This window comes from Eschrichtius robustus, chromosome 1, assembly GCF_028021215.1.
Source record: "Eschrichtius robustus isolate mEscRob2 chromosome 1, mEscRob2.pri, whole genome shotgun sequence".
NCBI classification, from domain to species: domain Eukaryota; kingdom Metazoa; phylum Chordata; class Mammalia; order Artiodactyla; family Eschrichtiidae; genus Eschrichtius; species Eschrichtius robustus.
The window spans coordinates 145,926,691-145,949,811 of record NC_090824.1 but is presented as its reverse complement, the minus strand read 5'-3'; the positions used below and the strand labels follow the sequence as shown (position 1 = coordinate 145,949,811).

Here is a 23,121-nt window from a genome sequence, read left to right as displayed (position 1 = left end):
ATATGGTCTACCAAGCAGAACATGACAAATAAGCCTGGCCTAGGCCTGGAATCCTGTTCTGACCCTGAGCCTACAGACTTCTGTTTCTTTGAGGCCACAAGGCAATGACCAGCAGGTGGGGGCAGCCTGTAGAACACAAGCGCAGGGGGCAGAACCAGCAATGGCGCACGCTTCCTCTCCAACCTGCCTGCTGAACCGTGGCAGGGGACAGCAGTCCTGGCTAGACCAAGGAACAAAGAGACGGCACGCTGTCCCAAGCCTTCCCACCTGCATTGGCATCCCAGGCTCCTTTCCCAATGGCTCTTCTCCCCATGAGATGACCACAACCCTCAACTTGAACAACGTGGCTGTGGACACCCACGGCCTCAAATGCAATGTGAACCTCTCCCTACTTTCCTTTTGGGAGCCACGTGCTGGACCTCAGTTCCAACGAGGAGACGGTAGGGATTTTTCACTCATTTTGTTCAGATTTCCAAGGAATGCATTTGTGGGAGTCATCATCGATCCAAGCACGGGCTCAAAGGTTGGACATGCAAAGTTGCAGATTCCACCATGGGAGGGCCAGCGAGCTGAATCATATCAGCGTACAGAAGTGGCCAGAGCCGAGCCATGGGTCAGGAAATGCAGCCAGTTCTCAGGGCATCAAAGCTCGTGTTCCCCGAGAAATTACCAGAAGGTGAGGGTGTAGCCCCGGTGCACACGTTCCCGTCGTCAAACCTTTAGGTTAAGCAAAGAAGTGTCCCTTACCGCAACAAGGGTTAAAGCAGGATCCTCATGGAATGCACGCCAGGACCCATCCGAAACTCCTTCGCCTGGCCTCGCCTTGCCACGCCGTCCTCCTTTCAACGGGTATCAGGGATTATACGGATGGCCCCAGGCTGCTGCTAGCATTCTTTCCCTGGCATTCCACCTGGCTCGGGTGAGAGAACACACGCAGGCTTGAGGAGGGTGCACGGGCGCAGCGAGGGACAGGTCGATACCACCCAGTGATGTGTGTTCTATCTCTCCTCAACATTTCATTTGCTGTCCCTCTTGCCTGTGTGTACGCACCCAAACGTGAAAGCATCGTGGCACAGGCGCCTTCAGAGCATGCGGCCATCAGGACAAAGAGCGCCGCCGGCCAACAACACCCTGGTCTCGGGCCCTGAAATTCCTCTCCTGAGCAATCTGCCCCGCATCACATCAAAACGATGTCTTCCTGATCCCCTGAGACACCCTCAGGACAACTGGGCCCCCTCAGCCTAAGAGCAAGTGCCCTCTTTGGCAACAAACACGCCTTTGGCACTTATGATTCCACACAGTGGACACACCCTCAAGGCGAGAGATCTTCCACAAGGGAAGGGCCCTTGGCCGAATATGACGACCTCCATCAAAAGCGGCTCGTAGGGACCCGTGACAAAGGGCACCTGAGGAACCCCTGGACTGATCAAGGGAGACTCACCAGCAGGCATACTTCCTGGTCTCCTTCCAAGCCAGAGGAACTTCTTAGGACCGCAACCACAGCTAATGGCAAGGGAGCCATTCCAATGCCCAAAGTGGCGGAGCAAACCCTTGCAGCAACTGGGTATCTTATCGTAGCACCTTGCACATTGTCTTCTTCCTTTCAAGGACAAGACCTTGGAGAAAACATGAGACCCAGGTCCTCCAGAACCAACGTGTCACCCACAGCCGTGCAATGAGGGAACGCCTCCAACATCCTGGACCCTTGAACCGGCATGACTTCTCTGGCTTGAAGCCATGCATGCTGGAGATCACAGGCTCGCAGCACCAGAAGGCGGCAGGACAAAATGACCCCTGCAGCACACATTCACTCCAGCCCTTAAACCTGTAGCATTTCCTTGGCAGCCAACTCGCTTCTTTCTGCATGGTTGGGCCCAAAGACCTCCGGGAAGAGCTCCAAACCTCAGGGAATGCTATGCCGACTGGGCATAGCAATGACGCTGGGCTGTCCTAAGGAACACCTTAACATCCTCAACATAGCGGCAAGGAGGCCACACAGGGACAAAACTTCCCAACGGGTCCAAATCGGGCCCAGTGAGAAGACACCATACTGTGCTGTGAAGGCACCATTCAGTGGAACAAGGACCCGCCGTGAAGCACATTGAGAAAGGAGAGGAAAAGGTTGGGATGGTCCATGAATGTGCACCTGTATTCCTACCCTACACGGGACTCCAAATGCTTCTGAAGATATCCCAAAAGAGTTCCGGGAACCCTATGTCCACCGACCATCTATCCACCCAACAGTAAGCCTGTGGGCTTAGCCAACACTCTCACGTGTATTTCCCACTCGCCTTGCCTTCCTCTCTCCACCAGGATCCAGACGAATCCACCGCTCACCTAAGTAGTTTGATATCCCCTGGATTTGCCTAAGGCATTTTCCAACCTCTCCACACACAACACACAAGCAGGACACAACCCAAGGAGGAGCCAACAGCGTCGCCCAAGTCTGTGGGACGGTGGCCCATTTGATTTCCCCTGACCATCAGGGCAAACGTAAACTACATCCCACCTCCCAAGCTGAACATGACATAGAAGCCTGGCCTGGCCAGGACTCCTTCTCTGACCCTGAGTGCAGAGACTTCTGCTTCCTTGCGGGAACAAGGCAACGACCTGAGCTCGAGGGTGGCCTGTAGATCTCGAGGGCAAGCCAGAGGAGTACCAGTGGCTCACGATTCCTTTCATACCCGCATACAGACCGCGGCAGGATATAGCAGTTTTGGCTAAACTCAGGTGCCCAGAGACATCAAGTAGTCCTTAGCCTTCCCATGTAGATGGACATCCCAGGCTCCTTTCCACATGGCTCTTTCTGCACGAGAAGCCCGCCACCCTCAACTTGAACAATGTTGCTGAGCACGCCCACAGTAGCAAATGCGACATGGACCTCTCCCTAATTTTCCTTTGGGAGCCACGTGCTGGACCTCAGTTAGGATGAGAAGATGGTAGGTATTGCTCATTCATTTTGTTTAGATTTTGAAGGAATGCATTTATGGGAGTCACCATCGATCCACGCAGCTGCTCAAAGGCTGGACGTGGAAAGTCGCGGACTGTCAGCAAGCTCAATCCTCTCAGCAGTAGGGAGCGGCCAGACTCGAGGCACGGGGCAGAAAGTGCACCCAAGTCTCAGGGCATCGGAGCTCGGGTTCCCCAGGAAGAGCCCGGAATGTGACGGGGTAGTCTCGCCGCACAAGTCCCCGTGGCCAAACATCTAGGTTTCTTCAAAGATGTTCCGTTTACCCCCACAAGTTTTCTACCACGAACCTTGTCAAGCCAGAGGCGATGCGCTTGGGTCGTACAGAAAGCTATTGGCATTGGAGATATTCCAATGCCCAAACTGGCAGGGTAAACCCTTGCAGCAACTGGGTAACTTGCCCTGGCGCCTTGTGTTTTCACCCCCGGGCCTGTCAGTGACATGACCGCGGAGAAACCTGAGACCCATTCATTGGTTCAGAGTTCCAAGCAGTGCATTTATGGGAGTCATCATCAATCCACCTGCTCAAAGGCTGCACGTTCAAAGTTGCAGGCTCCACCGCAGGGCAGCCAACGATCTCAATCATGTCAGCAGTCAGGAGCGGCCAGAGCCGACCCACGGGGCTGCCAATGGAGCTAAGGATCATGGCATCGGATCTGGGGTGCCACTGGAAGAGCCAAGAAGGTGAGGGTGTAGTCTCAGGGCACAAGTCCCCGTGGCCAAACATCTAGGTTTCTGCAAAGAATTTCCACTCACCACCACAAGGTTCCTACGAGGATCCTCAAGTACTTCACGCCAAAATCACTCTGAGACTCTTTTGCCTCGACTTGCCTCAACTTGCCGCACTGTCCTCACTTCGCCAGGTTTCATGGACTATACAGAGGGCCCCATGCTGCTGCAGGTGTTTGTTCCCGGGCACTCCACCACCTGCCTCAGTGTGACAGAACACAGGGATGTTTGAGAAAAGTGAACGGGGGCACAGAGGGAAAGGGTGATACAGCCCAGCGATGTGCGCTATATCTCCCCTCAACATTTCATTTGCAGCGCATCATGTCTGTGTGTCCACAGCCAAACGTGAATGCATCGTGGCACAGATGCCTTCAGAGTGCACGGGCATCAACACAAAGAGCACGGCAGTCCATCAAACCACTGGTATGGGCCTTGAACTTCCCCGCCTGAGCCGCCTCCCCACTGACACAGCATAGGGATGTCATCCTGAACCGCTGAGACACCCTCAGGGGAAATGGGATTACTCAGCGTAAGAGCCACTGCCCTCTGGGGAACCAAACCACTCCTGGCGCATACGCTTCCAAACAATGGACTCACCCTCAAGGGGAAATGTGGTCCCTGAGATCTTCCACAAGGGAACGGCCCTTGGCCAAATGTCACGACCTCCAACAAAAGCAGCTTGTAGGGACCGGTGACAAAACGCACCAGAGGAACTCCTGGACTGAATAATGGAGATTCACCTGTAGCCATACTTCCTGGCCTGCTGCCAAGACTGGCAACCTACCCTTAGCCCACACACAAAGCTAATGGCACGGGAACCATTCCGATGCTCAACGCGGCGGGGAAACCCTTGCAGCAATGGTGTAACTTGCAGTGGTGTCTGGTACTTTCACACTCTGGGCCCATCAGTGACGTGACAGTGGGGAAACCGTGAGGCCCAGGTACTCTACAAGCAACTTGTTACCCACAGCCATGCAACGAGAGAACCCAGACAACAGCCTAGACACTTGAACCGGTATGATTTGTCTGGCCTGTGGCCAGGCTCGCCGGATACCACAGTCTCGACGCACCAGCGGGTGGCAGGAAAAATGACACCCACACCACACATCCTCTCCTGCCCTTAAAACTGTAGCCTTTGCTTGGCAACCGACTCCCTTGATTCTGCATGGTTGCGCCCAATGACCTCCTAGTAGAGCTCCAATCCTCAGGGAACGCTATGTGGGCCGGGTATAGAAATGATGCTTGGCTGTCCTCAGGAACACCTTCACATCTTCAACACAGGGGGAACGTGGCCAGACAGGGACAAAACACCCCAAGGCCTCTAAATCGGCCCCCATGAGAAGACACCATACTGTGCCATGAAGGCAACCTTTCGCTGGACAAGGACACGCCATGAAGCAAATCGACCAAGGAGAGGAAAGAGGCGGGACAGTCCACAAAGGTGCTCCCTTATTCTCTCCCTACACGTGCCTCCAGATGCTCCTGAGGGAATCCCAAATGTGTTCCGGGGACTCAATGGCCACCATCGATCTATCCACCCACCAATAAACCTGTGGGCTTAGCCAGCCATCTCACGTGTCTCTTTCACTCGCCTTGCCTTACTCTCTCTCCACCGGAATCCCAACGTGTCACGGCAAGATGCCAGAGCCACCCCTCACCAAGGAAGCTTGCCGTGACCAAGCTTGACTAAGGCATTTTCCAGCCCCTTCACACAGCACACACAAGCAGGACACAACCCGAGGAGAAGCCATCAGATTGCCTAAACTCCCAGGAACGGTGGCCCATTTGATTTCTCCCCTCATCAGGAGAAACCTAAGTTGCATATGGTCTACCAAGCAGAACATGACAAATAAGCCTGGCCTAGGCCTGGAATCCTGTTCTGACCCTGAGCCTACAGACTTCTGTTTCTTTGAGGCCACAAGGCAATGACCAGCAGGTGGGGGCAGCCTGTAGAACACAAGCGCAGGGGGCAGAACCAGCAATGGCGCACGCTTCCTCTCCAACCTGCCTGCTGAACCGTGGCAGGGGACAGCAGTCCTGGCTAGACCAAGGAACAAAGAGACGGCACGCTGTCCCAAGCCTTCCCACCTGCATTGGCATCCCAGGCTCCTTTCCCAATGGCTCTTCTCCCCATGAGATGACCACAACCCTCAACTTGAACAACGTGGCTGTGGACACCCACGGCCTCAAATGCAATGTGAACCTCTCCCTACTTTCCTTTTGGGAGCCACGTGCTGGACCTCAGTTCCAACGAGGAGACGGTAGGGATTTTTCACTCATTTTGTTCAGATTTCCAAGGAATGCATTTGTGGGAGTCATCATCGATCCAAGCACGGGCTCAAAGGTTGGACATGCAAAGTTGCAGATTCCACCATGGGAGGGCCAGCGAGCTGAATCATATCAGCGTACAGAAGTGGCCAGAGCCGAGCCATGGGTCAGGAAATGCAGCCAGTTCTCAGGGCATCAAAGCTCGTGTTCCCCGAGAAATTACCAGAAGGTGAGGGTGTAGCCCCGGTGCACACGTTCCCGTCGTCAAACCTTTAGGTTAAGCAAAGAAGTGTCCCTTACCGCAACAAGGGTTAAAGCAGGATCCTCATGGAATGCACGCCAGGACCCATCCGAAACTCCTTCGCCTGGCCTCGCCTTGCCACGCCGTCCTCCTTTCAACGGGTATCAGGGATTATACGGATGGCCCCAGGCTGCTGCTAGCATTCTTTCCCTGGCATTCCACCTGGCTCGGGTGAGAGAACACACGCAGGCTTGAGGAGGGTGCACGGGCGCAGCGAGGGACAGGTCGATACCACCCAGTGATGTGTGTTCTATCTCTCCTCAACATTTCATTTGCTGTCCCTCTTGCCTGTGTGTACACACCCAAACGTGAAAGCATCGTGGCACAGGCGCCTTCAGAGCATGCGGCCATCAGGACAAAGAGCGCCGCCGGCCAACAACACCCTGGTCTCGGGCCCTGAAATTCCTCTCCTGAGCAATCTGCCCCGCATCACATCAAAACGATGTCTTCCTGATCCCCTGAGACACCCTCAGGACAACTGGGCCCCCTCAGCCTAAGAGCAAGTGCCCTCTTTGGCAACAAACACGCCTTTGGCACTTATGATTCCACACAGTGGACACACCCTCAAGGCGAGAGATCTTCCACAAGGGAAGGGCCCTTGGCCGAATATGACGACCTCCATCAAAAGCGGCTCGTAGGGACCCGTGACAAAGGGCACCTGAGGAACCCCTGGACTGATCAAGGGAGACTCACCAGCAGGCATACTTCCTGGTCTCCTTCCAAGCCAGAGGAACTTCTTAGGACCGCAACCACAGCTAATGGCAAGGGAGCCATTCCAATGCCCAAAGTGGCGGAGCAAACCCTTGCAGCAACTGGGTATCTTATCGTAGCACCTTGCACATTGTCTTCTTCCTTTCAAGGACAAGACCTTGGAGAAAACATGAGACCCAGGTCCTCCAGAACCAACGTGTCACCCACAGCCGTGCAATGAGGGAACGCCTCCAACATCCTGGACCCTTGAACCGGCATGACTTCTCTGGCTTGAAGCCATGCATGCTGGAGATCACAGGCTCGCAGCACCAGAAGGCGGCAGGACAAAATGACCCCTGCAGCACACATTCACTCCAGCCCTTAAACCTGTAGCATTTCCTTGGCAGCCAACTCGCTTCTTTCTGCATGGTTGGGCCCAAAGACCTCCGGGAAGAGCTCCAAACCTCAGGGAATGCTATGCCGACTGGGCATAGCAATGACGCTGGGCTGTCCTAAGGAACACCTTAACATCCTCAACATAGCGGCAAGGAGGCCACACAGGGACAAAACTTCCCAACGGGTCCAAATCGGGCCCAGTGAGAAGACACCATACTGTGCTGTGAAGGCACCATTCAGTGGAACAAGGACCCGCCGTGAAGCACATTGAGAAAGGAGAGGAAAAGGTTGGGATGGTCCATGAATGTGCACCTGTATTCCTACCCTACACGGGACTCCAAATGCTTCTGAAGATATCCCAAAAGAGTTCCGGGAACCCTATGTCCACCGACCATCTATCCACCCAACAGTAAGCCTGTGGGCTTAGCCAACACTCTCACGTGTATTTCCCACTCGCCTTGCCTTCCTCTCTCCACCAGGATCCAGACGAATCCACCGCTCACCTAAGTAGTTTGATATCCCCTGGATTTGCCTAAGGCATTTTCCAACCTCTCCACACACAACACACAAGCAGGACACAACCCAAGGAGGAGCCAACAGCGTCGCCCAAGTCTGTGGGACGGTGGCCCATTTGATTTCCCCTGACCATCAGGGCAAACGTAAACTACATCCCACCTCCCAAGCTGAACATGACATAGAAGCCTGGCCTGGCCAGGACTCCTTCTCTGACCCTGAGTGCAGAGACTTCTGCTTCCTTGCGGGAACAAGGCAACGACCTGAGCTCGAGGGTGGCCTGTAGATCTCGAGGGCAAGCCAGAGGAGTACCAGTGGCTCACGATTCCTTTCATACCCGCATACAGACCGCGGCAGGATATAGCAGTTTTGGCTAAACTCAGGTGCCCAGAGACATCAAGTAGTCCTTAGCCTTCCCATGTAGATGGACATCCCAGGCTCCTTTCCACATGGCTCTTTCTGCACGAGAAGCCCGCCACCCTCAACTTGAACAATGTTGCTGAGCACGCCCACAGTAGCAAATGCGACATGGACCTCTCCCTAATTTTCCTTTGGGAGCCACGTGCTGGACCTCAGTTAGGATGAGAAGATGGTAGGTATTGCTCATTCATTTTGTTTAGATTTTGAAGGAATGCATTTATGGGAGTCACCATCGATCCACGCAGCTGCTCAAAGGCTGGACGTGGAAAGTCGCGGACTGTCAGCAAGCTCAATCCTCTCAGCAGTAGGGAGCGGCCAGACTCGAGGCACGGGGCAGAAAGTGCACCCAAGTCTCAGGGCATCGGAGCTCGGGTTCCCCAGGAAGAGCCCGGAATGTGACGGGGTAGTCTCGCCGCACAAGTCCCCGTGGCCAAACATCTAGGTTTCTTCAAAGATGTTCCGTTTACCCCCACAAGTTTTCTACCACGAACCTTGTCAAGCCAGAGGCGATGCGCTTGGGTCGTACAGAAAGCTATTGGCATTGGAGATATTCCAATGCCCAAACTGGCAGGGTAAACCCTTGCAGCAACTGGGTAACTTGCCCTGGCGCCTTGTGTTTTCGCCCCCGGGCCTGTCAGTGACATGACCGCGGAGAAACCTGAGACCCATTCATTGGTTCAGAGTTCCAAGCAGTGCATTTATGGGAGTCATCATCAATCCACCTGCTCAAAGGCTGCACGTTCAAAGTTGCAGGCTCCACCGCAGGGCAGCCAACGATCTCAATCATGTCAGCAGTCAGGAGCGGCCAGAGCCGAACCACGGGGCTGCCAATGGAGCTAAGGATCATGGCATCGGATCTGGGGTGCCACTGGAAGAGCCAAGAAGGTGAGGGTGTAGTCTCAGGGCACAAGTCCCCGTGGCCAAACATCTAGGTTTCTGCAAAGAATTTCCACTCACCACCACAAGGTTCCTACGAGGATCCTCAAGTACTTCACGCCAAAATCACTCTGAGACTCTTTTGCCTCGACTTGCCTCAACTTGCCGCACTGTCCTCACTTCGCCAGGTTTCATGGACTATACAGAGGGCCCCATGCTGCTGCAGGTGTTTGTTCCCGGGCACTCCACCACCTGCCTCAGTGTGACAGAACACAGGGATGTTTGAGAAAAGTGAACGGGGGCACAGAGGGAAAGGGTGATACAGCCCAGCGATGTGCGCTATATCTCCCCTCAACATTTCATTTGCAGCGCATCATGTCTGTGTGTCCACAGCCAAACGTGAATGCATCGTGGCACAGATGCCTTCAGAGTGCACGGGCATCAACACAAAGAGCACGGCAGTCCATCAAACCACTGGTATGGGCCTTGAACTTCCCCGCCTGAGCCGCCTCCCCACTGACACAGCATAGGGATGTCATCCTGAACCGCTGAGACACCCTCAGGGGAAATGGGATTACTCAGCGTAAGAGCCACTGCCCTCTGGGGAACCAAACCACTCCTGGCGCATACGCTTCCAAACAATGGACTCACCCTCAAGGGGAAATGTGGTCCCTGAGATCTTCCACAAGGGAACGGCCCTTGGCCAAATGTCACGACCTCCAACAAAAGCAGCTTGTAGGGACCGGTGACAAAACGCACCAGAGGAACTCCTGGACTGAATAATGGAGATTCACCTGTAGCCATACTTCCTGGCCTGCTGCCAAGACTGGCAACCTACCCTTAGCCCACACACAAAGCTAATGGCACGGGAACCATTCCGATGCTCAACGCGGCGGGGAAACCCTTGCAGCAATGGTGTAACTTGCAGTGGTGTCTGGTACTTTCACACTCTGGGCCCATCAGTGACGTGACAGTGGGGAAACCGTGAGGCCCAGGTACTCTACAAGCAACTTGTTACCCACAGCCATGCAACGAGAGAACCCAGACAACAGCCTAGACACTTGAACCGGTATGATTTGTCTGGCCTGTGGCCAGGCTCGCCGGATACCACAGTCTCGACGCACCAGCGGGTGGCAGGAAAAATGACACCCACACCACACATCCTCTCCTGCCCTTAAAACTGTAGCCTTTGCTTGGCAACCGACTCCCTTGATTCTGCATGATTGCGCCCAATGACCTCCTAGTAGAGCTCCAATCCTCAGGGAACGCTATGTGGGCCGGGTATAGAAATGATGCTTGGCTGTCCTCAGGAACACCTTCACATCTTCAACACAGGGGGAACGTGGCCAGACAGGGACAAAACACCCCAAGGCCTCTAAATCGGCCCCCATGAGAAGACACCATACTGTGCCATGAAGGCAACCTTTCGCTGGACAAGGACACGCCATGAAGCAAATCGACCAAGGAGAGGAAAGAGGCGGGACAGTCCACAAAGGTGCTCCCTTATTCTCTCCCTACACGTGCCTCCAGATGCTCCTGAGGGAATCCCAAATGTGTTCCGGGGACTCAATGGCCACCATCGATCTATCCACCCACCAATAAACCTGTGGGCTTAGCCAGCCATTTCACGTGTCTCTTTCACTCGCCTTGCCTTACTCTCTCTCCACCGGAATCCCAACGTGTCACGGCAAGATGCCAGAGCCACCCCTCACCAAGGAAGCTTGCCGTGACCAAGCTTGACTAAGGCATTTTCCAGCCCCTTCACACAGCACACACAAGCAGGACACAACCCGAGGAGAAGCCATCAGATTGCCTAAACTCCCAGGAACGGTGGCCCATTTGATTTCTCCCCTCATCAGGAGAAACCTAAGTTGCATATGGTCTACCAAGCAGAACATGACAAATAAGCCTGGCCTAGGCCTGGAATCCTGTTCTGACCCTGAGCCTACAGACTTCTGTTTCTTTGAGGCCACAAGGCAATGACCAGCAGGTGGGGGCAGCCTGTAGAACACAAGCGCAGGGGGCAGAACCAGCAATGGCGCACGCTTCCTCTCCAACCTGCCTGCTGAACCGTGGCAGGGGACAGCAGTCCTGGCTAGACCAAGGAACACAGAGACGGCACGCTGTCCCAAGGCTTCCCACCTGCATTGGCATCCCAGGCTCCTTTCCCAATGGCTCTTCTCCCCATGAGATGACCACAACGCTCAACTTCAACAACGTGGCTGTGGACAACCACAGCCGCAAATGCAATGTGAACCTCTCCCTACTTTCCTTTTGGGAGCCACGTGCTGGACCTCAGTTCCATCGAGGAGACGGTAGGGATTTCTCACTCACTTTGTACAGATTTCCAAGGAATGCATTTGTGGGAGTCATCATCGATCCAAGCACATGCTCAAACGTTGGACATGCAAAGTTGCAGATTCCACCATGGGACGGCCAGCGAGCTGAATCATATCAGCGTACAGAAGTGGCCAGAGCCGAGCCATGGGTCAGGAAATGCAGCCAGTTCTCAGGGCATCAAAGCTCGTGTTCCCCGAGAAAAGACCAGAAGGTGAGGGTGTAGACCCAGGGCACCCGTTACCATCGCCAAACCTTTAGGTTTAGCAAAGAAGTGTCTCTTACCTCAACAAGGGTTAAAGCAGGATCCTCATGGAATGCACGCAAGACCCCTCCGAGACTCCTTCACCTGGCCTCGCCTTGCCACGCCGTCCTTCTTTCAAAGGGTATCAGGGATTATACGGATGGCCCCAGGCTGCTGCTGGCATTCTTTCCCTGGCATTCCACCTGGGTCGGGTGAGAGAACACACGCAGGCTTGAGGAGGGTGCACGGGCGCAGCGAGGGCAAGGTCGATACCACCCAGTGATGTGTGTTCTATCTCTCCATAACATTTCATTTGCTGTCCATCTTGCCTGTGTGTACGCACCCAAACGTGAAAGCATCGTGGCACAGGCGCCTTCAGAGCATGCGGCCATCAGGACAAAGAGCGCTGCCGACCAACAACACCCTGGTCTCGGGCCCTGAAATTCCTCTCCTGAGCAATCTGCCCTGCATCACAGCAAACGATGTCTTCCTGATCCCCTGAGACACCCTCAGGACACCTGGGCCCCCTCAGCCTAAGAGCAAGTGCCCTCTTTGGCAACAAACACGCCCTTGGCACTTTTGATTCCACACAGTGGACACACCCTCAAGGCGAGAGATCTTCCACAAGGGAAAGGCCCTTGGCCGAATATGACGACCTCCATCAAAAGCGGCTCGTGTGGACCCGTGACAAAGGGCACCTGAGGAACCCCTGGACTGATCAAGGGAGACTCACCAGCAGGCATACTTCCTGGTCTCCTGCCAAGCCAGAGGAACTTCTTAGGACCACAACCAAAGCTAATGGCAAGGGAGCCATTCCAATGCCCAAAGTGGCGGGGCAAACCCTTGCAGCAACTGGGTATCTTATCGTAGCACCTTGCACATTGTCTTTCTTCCCATCAAGGACAAGACTTTGGAGAAACCATGAGACCCAGGTCCTCCAGAACCAACGTGTCACCCACAGCCGTGCAATGAGGGAACGCCTCCAACATCCTGGACCCTTGAACTGGCATGACTTCTCTGGCTTGAAGCCATGCATGCTGGAGATCACAGGCTCGCAGCACCAGAAGGCGGCAGGACAAAATGACCCCTGCAGCACACATTCACTCCAGCCCTTAAACCTGTAGCATTTCCTTGGCAGCCAACTCCCTTCTTTCTGCATGGTTGGGCCCAAAGACCTCCGGGAAGAGCTCCAAACCTCAGGGAATGCTATGCCGACTGGGTATAGCAATGACGCTGGGCTGTCCGAAGGAACACCTTAACATCCTCAACATAGCGGCAAGGAGGCCACACAGGGACAAAACATCCCAACGGCTCCAAATCGGGTCCAGTGAGAAGACACCATACTGTGTCGTGAAGGCACCATTCACTGGAACAAGGACCCGCCATGAAGCACATTGAGAAAGGAGAGGAAAAGGTTGGGATGGTCCATGAATGTGCACCTGTATTCCTTCCCTACACGGGACTCCAAATGCTCCTGAAGATATCCCAAAAGAGTTCCGGGAACCCTATGTCCACCGAACATCTATCCACCCAACAGTAAGCCTGTGGGCTTAGGCAACACTCTCAGGTGTATTTCCCGCTCGCCTTGCCTTCCTCTCTCCACCAGGACCCAAACGAATCCACCCCTCACCTAAGTAGCTTGATGTCCCCTGGATTTGCCTAAGGCATTTTCCAACCTCTCCACACACAAAACACAAGCAGGACACAACCCAAGGAGGAGCCAACAGCATCGCCCAAATCCGTGGGATGGTGGCTCATTTGAATTCCCCTGACCATCAGGGCAAACGTAAACTACATCCCACCTCCCAAGCTGAACATGATATAGAAGCCTGGCCTGGCCAGGTCTCCTTCTCTGATCCTGAGTGCAGAGACTTCTGCTTCCTTGTGGGAACAAGGCAACGAGATGAGCTCGAGGGTGGCCTGTAGATATCGAGGGCAAGCAGAGGAGTACCAGTGGCTCACGCTTCCTTTCATACCCGCATGCTGACCGCGGCAGGGGATAGCAGTTTTGGCTAGACTCAGGTGCCCAGAGACATCAAGTTGTCCTTAGCCTTCCCACGTAGATGGACATCCCAGGCTCCTTTCCACATGGCTCTTTCTGCACGAGAAGCCCGCCACCCTCAACTTGAACAATGTTGCTGCGCACGCCCACAATAGCAAATGCGACAAGGACCTCTCCCTAATCTTCCTTTGGGAGCCACGTGCTGGACCTCAGTTAGGATGAGAAGATGGTAGGTATTGCTCATTCATTTTGTTTAAATTTTGAAGGAATGCATTTATGGGAGTCATCATCGATCCACGCAGCTGCTCAAAGGCTGGACGTGGAAAGTCGCGGACTGTCAGCAAGCTAAAACCTCTCAGCAGTAGGGAGCGGCCAGACTCGAGCCACGGGGCAGAAAGTGCACCCATGTCTCAGGGCATTGGAGCTCGGGATCCCCAGGAAGAGCCCGGAATGTGACGGGGTAGTCTCGCCGCACAAGTCCCCGTGACCAAACATCTAGGTTTCTTCAAAGAAGTTCCGTTTACCCCCACAAGGTTTCTACCACGAAACTTGTCAGGCCAGAGGCGATGCCCTTGCGTCGTACAGAAAGCTATTGGCATTGGAGATATTCCAATGCCCAAACTGGCAGGGCAAACCCTTGCAGCAACTGGGTAACTTGCCCTGGCGCATTGTATTTTTGCCCCCGGGACTGTCAGTGACATGACCGCGGAGAAACCTGAGACCCATTCATTGGTTCAGAGTTCAAAGCAGTGCATTTATGGGAGTCATCATCAATCCACCTGCTCAAAGGCTGCACGTTCAAAGTTGCAGGCTCCACCGCAGGGCAGCCAATGATCTCAATCATGTCAGCAGTCAGGAGCGGCCCGAGACGACCCACGGGGCTGCCAATGGAGCTAAGGATCATGGCATCGGATCTGGGGTGCTACTGGAAGAGCCAAGAAGGTGAGGGTGTAGTCTCAGTGCACAAGTCCCCGTGGCCAAACATCTAGGTTTCTGCAAAGAATTTCCACTCACTACCACAAGGTTCCTACGAGGATCCTCAAGTACTTCACGCCAAAATCACTCTGAGACTCTTTTGCCTCGACTTGCCTCAACTTGCCGCACTGTCCTCACTTCGCCAGGTTTCATGGACTATACAGAGGGCCCCATGCTGCTGCAGGTGTTTGTTCCGGGCACTCCACCACCTGCCTCAGTGTGACAGAACACAGGGATGTTTGAGAAAAGTGAACGGGGACACAGAGGCAAAGGGTGATACCGCCCAGCGATGTGCGCTATATCTCCCCTCAACATTTCATTTGCAGCGCATCATGTCTGTGTGTCCACAGCCAAACGTGAAAGCATCGTGGCACAGATGCCTTCAGAGTGCACGGGCATCAACACAAAGAGCACGGCCGTCCATCAAAGCCCTGGTATGGGCCTTGAACTTCCCCGCCTGAGCCGCCTCCCCACTGACACAGCATAGGGATGTCATCCTGAAGCGCTGAGACACCCTCAGGGGAAATGGGATTACTCAGCGTAAGAGCCACTGCCCTCTTTGGAACCAAACCACTCCTGGCGCATACGCTTCCACACAATGGACTCACCCTCAAGGGGAAATGTGGTCCCTGAGATCTTCCACAAGGGAACGGCCCTTGGCCAGATGTCACGACCTCCAACAAAAGCAGCTTGTAGGGAACGGTGACAAAACGCACCAGAGGAACTCCTTGACTGAATAATGGAGATTCACCTGTAGCCATACTTCCTGGCCTGCTGCCAAGACTGGCAACCTACCCTTAGCCCACACACAAAGCTAATGGCACGGGAACCATTCCGATGCTCAACGCGGCGGGGAAACCCTTGCAGCAATGGTGTAACTTGCAGTGGTGTCTGGTACTTTCACACTCTGGGCCCATCAGTGACGTGACAGTGGGGAAACCGTGAGGCCCAGGTACTCTACAAGCAACTTGTTACCCACAGCCATGCAACGAGAGAACCCAGACAACAGCCTAGACACTTGAACCGGTATGATTTGTCTGGCCTGTGGCCAGGCTCGCCGGATACCACAGTCTCGACGCACCAGCGGGTGGCAGGAAAAATGACACCCACACCACACATCCTCTCCTGCCCTTAAAACTGTAGCCTTTGCTTGGCAACCGACTCCCTTGATTCTGCATGGTTGCGCCCAATGACCTCCTAGTAGATCTCCAATCCTCAGGGAACGCTATGTGGGCCGGGTATAGAAATGATGCTTGGCTGTCCTCAGGAACACCTTCACATCTTCAACACAGGGGGAACGTGGCCAGACAGGGACAAAACACCCCAAGGCCTCTAAATCGGCCCCCATGAGAAGACACCATACTGTGCCATGAAGGCAACCTTTCGCTGGACAAGGACCCGCCATGAAGCAAATCGACCAAGGAGAGGAAAGAGGCGGGACAGTCCACAAAGGTGCTCCCGTATTCTCTCCCTACACGTGCCTCCAGATGCTCCTGAGGGAATCCCAAATGTGTTCCGGGGACCCCATTGCCACCGACGATCTATCCACCCACCAATAAACCTGTGGGCTTAGCCAGCCATCTCACGTGTCTCTTTCACTCGCCTTGCCTTACTCTCTCTCCACCGGGATCCCAACGTGTCACGGCAAGATGCCAGAGCCACCCCTCACCAAGGAAGCTTGCCGTGACCAAGCTTGACTAAGGCATTTTCCAGCCCCTTCACACAGCACACACAAGCAGGACACAACCCGAGGAGGAGCCATCAGATTGCCTAAACTCCCAGGAACGGTGGCCCATTTGATTTCTCCCCTCATCAGGAGAAACCTAAGTTGCATATGGTCTCCCAAGCAGAACATGACAAAGAAGCCTGGCCTAGGCCTGGAATCCTGTTCTGACCCTGAGGCTACAGACTTCTCTTTCTTTGAGGCCACAAGGCAATGACCAGCAGGTGGGGGCAGCCTGTAGAACTCAAGCGCAGGTGGCAGAACCAGCAATGGCGCACGCTTCCTCTCCTACCTGCCTGCTGAACCGTGGCAGGGGACAGCAGTCCTGGCTAGACCAAGGAACCCAGAGACGGCACGCTGTCCCAAGCCTTCCCACCTGGATTGGCATCCCAGGCTCCTTTCCCAATGGCTCTTCTCCCCATGAGATGACCACAACCCTCAACTTCAATAGCGTGTTTGTGGACACCCACGGCCACAAATGCAATGTGAACCTCTCCCTACTTTCCTTTTGGGAGCCACGTGCTGGACCTCAGTTCCAACGAGGAGACGGTAGGGATTTTTCACTCATTTTGTTCAGATTTCCAAGGAATGCATTTGTGGGAGTCATCATCGATCCAAGCACGGGCTCAAACGTTGGACATGCAAAGTTGCAGATTCCACCATGGGACGGCCAGCGAGCTGAATCATATCAGCGTACAGAAGTGGCCAGAGCCGAGCCATGGGTCAGGAAATGCAGCCAGTTCTCAGGGCATCAAAGCTCGTGTTCCCCGAGAAATTACCAGAAGGTGAGGGTGTAGCCCCGGTGCACACGTTCCCGTCGTCAAACCTTTAGGTTAAGCAAAGTAGTGTCCCTTACCGCAACAAGGGTTAAAGCAGGATCCTCATGGAATGCACGCCAGGACCCATCCGAAACTCCTTCGCCTGGCCTCGCCTTGCCACGCCGTCCTCCTTTCAACGGGTATCAGGGATTATACGGATGGCCCCAGGCTGCTGCTAGCATTCTTTCCCTGGCATTCCACCTGGTTCGGGTGAGAGAACACACGCAGGCTTGAGGAGGGTGCACGGGCGCAGCGAGGGACAGGTCGATACCACCCAGTGATGTGTGTTCTATCTCTCCTCAACATTTCATTTGCTGTCCGTCTTGCCTGTGTGTACGCACCCAAACGTGAAAGCATCGTGGCACAGGCGCCTTCAGAGCATGCGGCCATCAGGACAAAGAGCGCCGCCGGCCAACAACACCCTGGTCTCGGGCCCTGAAATTCCTCTCCTGAGCAATCTGCCCCGCATCACAGCAAAACGATGTCTTCCTGATCCCCTGAGACACCCTCAGGACAACTTGGCCCCCTCAGCCTAAGAGCAAGTGCCCTCTTTGGCAACAAACACGCCCTTGGCACTTATGATTCCACACAGTGGACACACCCTCAAGGCGAGAGATCTTCCACAAGGGAAGGGCCCTTGGCCGAATATGACGACCTCCATCAAAAGCGGCTCGTAGGGACCCGTGACAAAGGGCACCTGTGGAACCCCTGGACTGATCAAGGGAGACTCACCAGCAGGCATACTTCCTGGTCTGCTGCCAAGCCAGAGGAACTTCTTAGGACCGCAACCACAGCTAATGGCAAGGGAGCCATTCCAATTCCCAAAGTGGCGGAGCAAACCCTTGCAGCAACTGGGTATCTTATCGTAGCACCTTGCACATTGTCTTTCTTCCCTTCAAGGACAAGACCTTGGAGAAAACATGAGACCCAGGTCCTCCAGAACCAACGTGTCATCCACAGCCGTGCAATGAGGGAACGCCTCCAACATCCTGGACCCTTGAACCGGCATGACTTCTCTGGCTTGAAGCCATGCATGCTGGAGATCACAGGCTCGCAGCACCAGAAGGCGGCAGGACAAAATGACCCCTGCAGCACACATTCACTCCAGCCCTTAAACCTGTAGCATTTCCTTGGCAGCCAACTCGCTTCTTTCTGCATGGTTCGGCCCAAAGACCTCCGGGAAGAGCTCCAAACCTCAGGGAATGCTATGCCGACTGGGCATAGCAATGACGCTGGGCTGTCCTAAGGAACACCTTAACATCCTCAACATAGCGGTATGGAGGCCACACAGGGACAAAACTTCCCAACGGGTCCATATCGGGCCCAGTGAGAAGACACAATACTGTGATGTGAAGGCACCATTCAGTGGAACAAGGACCCGCCGTGAAGCACATTGAGAAAGGAGAGGAAAATGTTGGGATGGTCCATGAATGTGCACCTGTATTCCTACCCTACACGGGACTCCAAATGCTCCTGAAGATATCCCAAAAGAGTTCCGGGAACCCTATGTCCACCGACCATCTATCCACCCAACAGTAAGCCTGTGGGCTTAGCCAACACTCTCACGTGTATTTCCCACTCGCCTTGCCTTCCTCTCTACACCAGGATCCAGACGAATCCACCGCTCACCTAAGTAGTTTGATATCCCCTGGATTTGCCTAAGGCGTTTTCCAACCTCTCCACACACAACACACAAGCAGGACACCACCCAAGGAGGAGCCAACAGCGTCGCCCAAGTCTGTGGTACGGTGGCCCATTTGATTTGCCCTGACCATCAGGGCAAACGTAAACTACATCCCACCTCCCAAGCTGAACATGACATAGAAGCCTGGCCTGGCCAGGACTCCTTCTCTGACCCTGAGTGCAGAGACTTCTGCTTCCTTGCGGGAACAAGGCAACGACCTGAGCTCGAGGGTGGCCTGTAGATCTCGAGGGCAAGCCAGAAGAGTACCAGTGGCTCACGCTTCCTTTCATACCCGCATACAGACTGCGGCAGGATATAGCAGTTTTGGCTAAACTCAGGTGCCCAGAGACATCAAGTTGTCCTTAGCCTTCCCATGTAGATGGACATCCCAGGCTCCTTTCCACATGGCTCTTTCTGCACGAGAAGCCCGCCACCCTCAACTTGAACAATGTTGCTGTGCACGCCCACAGTAGCAAATGCGACATGGACCTCTCCCTAATTTTCCTTTGGGAGCCACGTGCTGGACCTCAGTTAGGATGAGAAGATGGTAGGTATTGCTCATTCATTTTGTTTAGATTTTGAAGGAATGCATTTATGGGAGTCACCATCGATCCATGCAGCTGCTCAAAGGCTGGACGTGGAAAGTCGCGGACTGTCAGCAAGCTCAATCCTCTCAGCAGTAGGGAGCGGCCAGACTCGAGGCACGGGGCAGAAAGTGCACCCAAGTCTCAGGGCATCGGAGCTCCGGTTCCCCAGGAAGAGCCCGGAATGTGACGGGGTAGTCTCGCCGCACAAGTCCCCGTGGCCAAACATCTAGGTTTCTTCAAAGAAGTTCCGTTTACCCCCACAAGTTTTCTACCACGAACCTTGTCAAGCCAGAGGCGATGCGCTTGGGTCGTACAGAAAGCTATTGGCATTGGAGATATTCCAATGCCCAAACTGGCAGGGTAAACCCTTGCAGCAACTGGGTAACTTGCCCTGGCGCCTCGTGTTTTCACCCCCGGGCCTGTCAGTGACATGACCGCGGAGAAACCTGAGACCCATTCATTGGTTCAGAGTTCCAAGCAGTGCATTTCGGGAGTCATCATCAATCCACCTGCTCAAAGGCTGCACGTTCAAAGTTGCAGGCTCCACCGCAGGGCAGCCAACGATCTCAATCATGTCAGCAGTCAGGAGCGGCCAGAGCCGAACCACGGGGCTGCCAATGGAGCTAAGGATCATGGCATCGGATCTGGGGTGCCACTGGAAGAGCCAAGAAGGTGAGGGTGTAGTCTCAGGGCACAAGTCCCCGTGGCCAAACATCTAGGTTTCTGCAAAGAATTTCCACTCACCACCACAAGGTTCCTACGTGGATCCTCAAGTACTTCACGCCAAAATCACTCTGAGACTCTTTTGCATCGACTTGCCTCAACTTGCCGCACTGTCCTCACTTCGCCAGGTTTCATGGACTATACAGAGGGCCCCATGCTGCTGCAGGTGTTTGTTCCCGGGCACTCCACCACCTGCCTCAGTGTGACAGAACACAGGGATGTTTGAGAAATGTGAACGGGGGCACAGAGGCAAAGGGTGATACAGCCCAGCGATGTGCGCTATATCTCCCCTCAACATTTCATTTGCAGCGCATCATGTCTGTGTGTCCACAGCCAAACGTGAATGCATCGTGGCACAGATGCCTTCAGAGTGCACGGGCATCAACACAAAGAGCACGGCAGTCCATCAAACCCCTGGTATGGGCCTTGAACTTCCCAGCCTGAGCCGCCTCCCCACTGACACAGCATAAGGATGTCATCCTGAACCGCTGAGACACCCTCAGGGGAAATGGGATTACTCAGCGTAAGAGCCACTGCCCTCTGGGGAACCAAACCACTCCTGGCGCATACGCTTCCACACAATGGACTCACCCTCAAGGGGAAATGTGGTCCCTGAGATCTTCCACAAGGGAACGGCCCTTGGCCAAATGTCACGACCTCCAACAAAAGCAGCTTGTAGGGACCGGTGACAAAACGCACCAGAGGAACTCCTGGACTGAATAATGGAGATTCACCTGTAGCCATACTTCCTGGCCTGCTGCCAAGACTGGCAACCTACCCTTAGCCCACACACAAAGCTAATGGCACGGGAACCATTCCGATGCTCAACGCGGCGGGGAAACCCTTGCAGCAATGGTGTAACTTGCAGTGGTGTCTGGTACTTTCACACTCTGGGCCCATCAGTGACGTGACATTGGGGAAACCTTGAGGCCCAGGTACTCTACAAGCAACTTGTTACCCACAGCCATGCAACGAGAGAACCCAGACAACAGCCTAGACACTTGAACCGGTATGATTTGTCTGGCCTGTGGCCAGGCTCGCCGGATACCACAGTCTCGACGCACCAGCGGGTGGCAGGAAAAATGACACCCACACCACACATCCTCTCCTGCCCTTAAAACTGTAGCCTTTGCTTGGCAACCGTCTCCCTTGATTCTGCATGGTTGCGCCCAATGACCTCCTAGTAGAGCTCCAATCCTCAGGGAACGCTATGTGGGCCGGGTATAGAAATGATGCTTGGCTGTCCTCAGGAACACCTTCACATTTTCAACACAGGGGGAACGTGGCCAGACAGGGACAAAACACCCCAAGGCCTCCAAATCGGCCCCCATGAGAAGACACCATACTGTGCCATGAAGGCAACCTTTCGCTGGACAAGGACCCGCCATGAAGCAAATCGACCAAGGAGAGGAAAGAGGCGGGACAGTCCACAAAGGTGCTCCCGTATTCTCTCCCTACACGTGCCTCCAGATGCTCCTGAGGGGATCCCAATTGTGTTCCGGGGACCCCATGGCCACCGACGATCTATCCACCCACCAATAAACCTGTGGGCTTAGCCAGCCATCTCACGTGTCTCTTTCACTCGCCTTGCCTTAGTCTCTCTCCACCGGGATCCCAACGTGTCACGGCAAGATGCCAGAGCCACCCCTCACCAAGGAAGCTTGCCGTGACCAAGCTTGACTAAGGCATTTTCCAGCCCCTTCACACAGCACACACAAGCAGGACACAACCCGAGGAGGAGCCATCAGATTGCCTAAACTCCCAGGAACGGTGGCCCATTTGATTTCTCCCCTCATCAGGAGAAACCTAAGTTGCATATGGTCTCCCAAGCAGAACATGACAAAGAAGCCTGGCCTAGGCCTGGTATCCTGTTCTGAACCTGAGCCTACAGACTTCTGTTTCTTTGAGGCCACAAGGCAATGACCAGCAGGTGGGGGCAGCCTGTAGAACTCAAGCGCAGGTGGCAGAACCAGCAATGGCGCACGCTTCCTCTCCTACCTGCCTGCTGAACCGTGGCAGGGGACAGCAGTCCTGGCTAGACCAAGGAACCCAGAGACGGCACGCTGTCCCAAGCCTTCCCACCTGGATTGGCATCCCAGGCTCCTTTCCCAATTGCTCTTCTCCCCATGAGATGACCACAACCCTCAACTTCAATAGCGTGTCTGTGGACACCCACGGCCACAAATGCAATGTGAACCTCTCCCTACTTTCCGTTTGGGAGCCACGTGCTGGACCTCAGTTCCATCGAGGAGACGGTAGGGATTTCTCACTCACTTTGTACAGATTTCCAAGGAATGCATTTGTGGGAGTCATCATCGATCCAAGCACATGCTCAAACGTTGGACATGCAAAGTTGCAGATTCCACCATGGGACGGCCAGCGAGCTGAATCATATCAGCGTACAGAACTGGCCAGAGCCGAGCCATGGGTCAGGAAATGCAGCCAGTTCTCAGGGCATCAAAGCTCGTGTTCCCCGAGAAAAGACCAGAAGGTGAGGGTGTAGCCCCAGGGCACACGTTACCATCGCCAAACCTTTAGGTTTAGCAAAGAAGTGTCTCTTACCTCAACAAGGGTTAAAGCAGGATCCTCATGGAATGCACGCAAGACCCCTCCGAGACTCCTTCGCCTGGCCTCGCCTTGCCACGCCGTCCTTCTTTCAAAGGGTATCAGGGATTATACGGATGGCCCCAGGCTGCTGCTGGCATTCTTTCCCTGGCATTCCACCTGGGTCGGGTGAGAGAACACACGCAGGCTTGAGGAGGGTGCACGGGCGCAGCGAGGGCAAGGTCGATACCACCCAGTGATGTGTGTTCTATCTCTCCATAACATTTCATTTGCTGTCCATCTTGCCTGTGTGTACGCACCCA

At 54.4% G+C, this 23,121-nt stretch overlaps 9 non-coding genes across 9 annotated transcripts; all 9 read right to left on the bottom strand.

The window, feature by feature from the left end:
* Positions 1–415: 415 nt before the first annotated feature.
* On the bottom strand, positions 416–507 carry LOC137752967 (small nucleolar RNA SNORD116). The gene has a single exon (XR_011071334.1). It is a non-coding gene; the product is annotated as a small nucleolar RNA SNORD116 (small nucleolar RNA).
* Positions 508–2,914: 2,407 nt separating this feature from the next.
* LOC137750269 (small nucleolar RNA SNORD116) lies at positions 2,915–3,006 on the bottom strand. The gene has a single exon (XR_011070411.1). It is a non-coding gene; the product is annotated as a small nucleolar RNA SNORD116 (small nucleolar RNA).
* A 2,927-nt stretch (positions 3,007–5,933) lies between these two features.
* On the bottom strand, positions 5,934–6,025 carry LOC137752963 (small nucleolar RNA SNORD116). The gene has a single exon (XR_011071333.1). It is a non-coding gene; the product is annotated as a small nucleolar RNA SNORD116 (small nucleolar RNA).
* A 2,407-nt stretch (positions 6,026–8,432) lies between these two features.
* Positions 8,433–8,524, bottom strand: LOC137750262 (small nucleolar RNA SNORD116). Its single transcript, XR_011070409.1, has one exon. It is a non-coding gene; the product is annotated as a small nucleolar RNA SNORD116 (small nucleolar RNA).
* Positions 8,525–11,451: 2,927 nt separating this feature from the next.
* LOC137753352 (small nucleolar RNA SNORD116) lies at positions 11,452–11,543 on the bottom strand. The gene has a single exon (XR_011071457.1). It is a non-coding gene; the product is annotated as a small nucleolar RNA SNORD116 (small nucleolar RNA).
* Positions 11,544–13,948: 2,405 nt separating this feature from the next.
* Positions 13,949–14,040, bottom strand: LOC137749995 (small nucleolar RNA SNORD116). Its single transcript, XR_011070342.1, has one exon. It is a non-coding gene; the product is annotated as a small nucleolar RNA SNORD116 (small nucleolar RNA).
* A 2,926-nt stretch (positions 14,041–16,966) lies between these two features.
* Positions 16,967–17,058, bottom strand: LOC137752959 (small nucleolar RNA SNORD116). Its single transcript, XR_011071332.1, has one exon. It is a non-coding gene; the product is annotated as a small nucleolar RNA SNORD116 (small nucleolar RNA).
* A 2,408-nt stretch (positions 17,059–19,466) lies between these two features.
* On the bottom strand, positions 19,467–19,558 carry LOC137750255 (small nucleolar RNA SNORD116). The gene has a single exon (XR_011070408.1). It is a non-coding gene; the product is annotated as a small nucleolar RNA SNORD116 (small nucleolar RNA).
* Positions 19,559–22,484: 2,926 nt separating this feature from the next.
* On the bottom strand, positions 22,485–22,576 carry LOC137753346 (small nucleolar RNA SNORD116). The gene has a single exon (XR_011071455.1). It is a non-coding gene; the product is annotated as a small nucleolar RNA SNORD116 (small nucleolar RNA).
* Between the last annotated feature and the right edge of the window lie 545 nt (positions 22,577–23,121).